This window comes from Pleurodeles waltl, chromosome 4_1 (assembly GCF_031143425.1).
Source record: "Pleurodeles waltl isolate 20211129_DDA chromosome 4_1, aPleWal1.hap1.20221129, whole genome shotgun sequence".
In the NCBI taxonomy this organism is placed as follows: domain Eukaryota; kingdom Metazoa; phylum Chordata; class Amphibia; order Caudata; family Salamandridae; genus Pleurodeles; species Pleurodeles waltl.
Window position 1 is genome coordinate 418,158,208 of NC_090442.1, and position 4,768 is coordinate 418,162,975.

Consider the following 4,768-nt stretch of genomic DNA (forward strand, 5'->3'; position numbering starts at 1 on the left):
GCTGCTCCCTGGGGAGTAACCTCCTGCTAATGAAAGCAACAGGCTGGTCAAGGCCATCATCATTGGTTTGGGACAGGACTGCCCCTATCCCATGTTCAGGGGGATCAGTCTGCACAATGAACTGCTTGGAGTAATCTGGAGCTTTTAGAACTGGTGCTGTGCACATACCTTGCTTTAGGGTGTCAAAGGCCTGTTGGCATTCTACAGTCCAGTTGACCTTCTTGGGCATTTTCTTAGAGATATGTTCTGTGAGGGGTGTCACTACGGATCCATATACCTTCACAAACCTCCTATAGTAACCAGTCAAGCCAAGAAATGCCCTGACTTGAGTCTGGGTTTTTGGAGCTTCTTAGTCCAGAATAGTCTGGATCTTGGGTTGGAGTGGCTGAACTTGGCCTCCACCCACAAGATGTCCCAAGTAAACCACAGTACCCTGTCCTATCTGACATTTAGATGCCTTGATAGAGAGGCCTGCTGTTTGCAGGGCCTGCAAAACCTTCCTCAGGTGATCCTGCCAGCTGGAGCTAAAGACAGCAATATCATCAAGATAAGCTGCACTAAAGGACTCCAAGCCAGCAAGGACTTGATTCACCAACCTTTGGAAGGTGGTAGGGGCATTCTTTAAGCCAAAGGGCATCACAGTAAACTGATAGTGCCCATCAGGTGTAGAGAATGCTGTTTTCTCTTTTGCTCCTGGTGCCATTTATATTTGCCAGTACCCTGCTGTTAAGTCAAAGGTACTTAAGTATCTGGCAGCACCCAATTTATCAATTAACTCATCTGCTCTTGGTATGGGATGAGCATCTGTCTTGGTGACAGAATTAAGCCCTCTGTAGTCCACACAGAACCTCATCTCTCTCTTGCCATCTTTTGTGTGTGGTTTGGGGACTAAGACCACTGGGCTAGCCCAGGGGCTGTCAGGGAGCTCAATGATTCCCACCTCCAGCATCTTGTGGACCTCCACTTTTATGCTTTCCTTAACTTGGTCAGACTGTCTAAAAATGTTGTTTTTGACAGGCATGCTGTCTCCTGTGTCCGCATCATGGTGCACAGGTGTGTCTGACCAGGGGTTAGGGAAAAGAGTTCAGGAAACTGTTGTAGGACTTTCCTACAGTCAGCTTGCTGTTGGCCAGAGAGGGTGTCTGAGTAGACCACTCCATCTACTGAGCCATCTTTAGGGTCAGAGGAGAAGAGATCAGGGAGAGGTTCACTCTCAGCTTCCTGGTCCTCATCTGTAACCATTAACCTGTTTACATCTGCCCTGTCGTGAAAGAGTTTGAGGCGGTTCACATGGATCACCCTTTTGGGGGTCCTGCTAGTGCCTAGGTCTTCCAGGTAGGTGACCTGACTCTTTTTCTCTAGCACTGGGTAAGGGCCACTCCATCTGTCCTGAAGGGCCCTGGGAGCCACAGGCTCCAGAACCCAGACTTTCTGCCCTGGCTGAAACTCAACCATAGCAGCCTTTTGGTCATACCACATCTTCTGGAGCTGTTGGCTGGCCTCAAGGTTTTTACTTGACTTTTCCATGTTCTCTGCCATCCTGGAACATAGGCCTAGTACACAGTCCAATATATCTTGCTTAGGCTCATGAAGAGGTCTCTCCCAACATTCTTTCACAAGAGCTAGTGGTCCCCTAACAGGATGGCCAAACAGAAGTTCAAAGGGGGAAAACCCTACTCCCTTCTGAGGCACCTCTTTGTAGGCGAAAAGCAGACATGGCAAGAGGACATCCCATCTCCTTTTGAGCTTTTCAGGGAGCCCCATGATTATGCCCTTCAATGTCTTGTTAAACCTTTCAACAAGGCCATTGGTTTGTGGATGGTATGGTGTGGTGAACTTGTAAGTCACCCCACACTCATCCACATGTGTTTAAGGTATGCTGACATGAAGTTGGTACCTCTGCCAGAAACCAGCTCCTTAGGAAATCCCACTCTGGTAAAGATACCAAAGAGTGCTTTGGCTACTGCAGCAGCAGTAGTGTACCTAAGGGGAATTGCTTCAGGGTACCTAGTAGCACGATCCACTACTACTAGGATATACTGATTCCCTGAGGATGTGGGAGGTTCAAGTGGACCCACTATGTCCACTCCCATTCTTTCAAAGGGGACCCCCACCACTGGGAGTGGAATGGGGGGGCCTTTGGGTGGCTACCTGTCTTACCACTGGCTTGCCAGGTGGCACAGGAGACACAAAACACATTTACTTTCTGGGACATGTTGGGCCAATAGAAATGGTTGATTAACCTCTCCCATGTCTTGGTTTGTCCCAAATGCCCAGCAAGTGGAATATCATGGGCTAAGGTCAGAATGAACTCCCTAAACTCCTGAGGCACTACTACTCTCCCAGTGGCACCATGTTTGGGATCTCTTGCCTCAGTGTAGAGGAGCCCATCTTCCCAATAGACCCTGTGGGTTCCACTGACTTTTCCTTTTGTTTCCTCAGCAGCTTGCTGCCTAAGGCCTTCATTAGAGGGACAGGTTTCTTGCCCCCTACACAGCTTTTCCCTTGTGGGTCCCCGTGGGCCCAAGAGTTCAACCTGATAAGGTTCCAACTCCATAGGCTCAGTTCCCTCAGGGGTTAGAACTTCTTCCTGAGAAGAGAGGTTCTTTTTCTTTTGCTGTGTTGAAGCTAGTTCTCCAGTCTTCTTTCCTTTTCTCTTGGAGGGTTGGGCCATTACTCCAGACTCCAACACCTCTTTTTCACCCTGAGCCTTGCACTGTGCCCTTGTAGTGACACACACCAGTTCAGGGATACCCAGCATGGCTGCATGGGTTTTGGTTCTACCTCAGCCCATGCTGAGGTCTCCAGGTCATTTCCAAGCAAACAGTCTACTGGGATAGCAGAGGAGACTACCACCTGTTTCTGGCCAGTGACCCCTCCCCATTCTAAAGTTACCGTAGCCATGGGATGTACTTTAGTCTGATTGTCAGCGTTGGTGACTGGATAAGTTTGTCCATTCAGGTTTTGTCCTGGGGAAACCAGTTTGTCTGTCACCATTGTGACACTGGCACCTTTATCCCTCAGGGTTTCTATACTAGTCCCATTAATAAAGTGTTGCTGCCTGTATTCTTGCATATTAGGGGGCCAGGCAGCTAGTGTGGCTAAGTCCACCCCACCCTCAGAGACTAATGTAGCTTCAGTGTGGACCCTGATTTGCTTTGGGCACACTGTTGATCCCACCTGGAGACTGGGTATTCCAGTGCTAACTGGAGTAGTAGTAGAAGTGGAACCTTTCTTGGGAGAGGCCTTGTCTCCAGTTTGGTGTCCCTGCTGATTACAGCTACGACACCAGGCCTTTTTGGGATCGAGGTTTTTACCCTTGTACCCAAAAGAGGATTGTGAAGAGGCTTTGGACCCTCCCTCCTGAGCAGGTTTTTGAAGCCCTGTAGAAGACTCTTTAATTTTTTTCCCTCGGATGTCTGAACACTCTTCCCCTGGGGAGGTTGTACAGCCCTTCATAATCATTTACACCACTGCCATTAATCCAACCATCCAGTGATTTGACTGAGAAGTCAACAAAATCAACCCAGGTCTGGCTTGAGGATTTTTGAGCCCCCCTGAACCTAATCCTGTACTCCTCAGTTGAGAATACAAAGCCCTCAATCAGGGTAGCCTTCATGAGGTCATAGGATTCTGCATCTTTTCCAGAGAGTGTGAGGAGTCTATCCCTACACTTTCCAGTGAACATTTCCCAAAGGAGAGCTCCCCAGTGAGATCTGTTTACTTTTCTGGTTGCACAAGCCCTCTCAAAAGCTGTGAACCATTTGGTGATATCATCACCATCTTCATATTTTGTTACAATCCCTTTGGGGATTTTTAGCATGTCAGTAGTTTCTCTGACCCTATTGAAGTTGCTACCACCATTGATGGGAGCTAAGCCCATCTCTAGTCTTTCCCTTTCTATGGCTAGGAGCTGTTTCTCCAAAGCCAATCTTTTGGCCATCCTGGCTAACAGGATGTCATCTTCATTGAGGCTGCCCTCAATGCTTCCAGAGTTTCTGGACTCCCCTGTGGGAGAAGCAGCATCTCTGAATATCACTTGTGGAGTCAGGGTTGGAGAAACCCTGGTCTCCCTAACTAGGACAGGAGGTGGGAAATTATCCTCCAGGTCACTAGCTTCCTCCTCTGTAAGGTCGTCTTCAGAGGGGTTGTCTTTAGCACACTCTGCCAAGAGCACCTGGAGCTGTACTTTGGTAGGGTTTTATCCAGTTTTTATCTTTTTAATTTTACAGAGAGTCCTTAACTCTGACATCCTGAGATGCAGGTAAGGGGTGAGGTTGAGTTCCACCACCATCTCATCTGTACTAGACATTATTTCTCTAAAAGTTGGGATACTTTTTAAGAATCTAAAACTATCTCTAGAACTTAATCCAAACTTTTACAAAACGTTTAAACTCTAAAAAAAATGCTAACAGGTTCTAACACAAGGCCCTAGCAGGACTTTTAAAAATTTAGAAAAATAGCTCAAATTTCAAAAATCAGTTTCTAATGAAATTTTTTTTAATTTAGTCGTGTGATCAGGTAATGGCTGAGTAGTCCAGCAAATGCAAAGTCTTGTACCCCACCGCTGATCCACCAATGTAGGAAGTTGGCTCTGTATATACTATTTCAAAGTAAGAAATAATGTGCACAGTGTCGAAGGGTTCCCCTTAGAGGTAAGATAGTGGCAAAAAGAGATTATTCTAATGCTCTATTTTGTGGTAGTGTGGTCGAGCAGTAGGCTTATCAGAGGGTAGTGTTAAGCATTTGTTGTACACACACAGGCAAT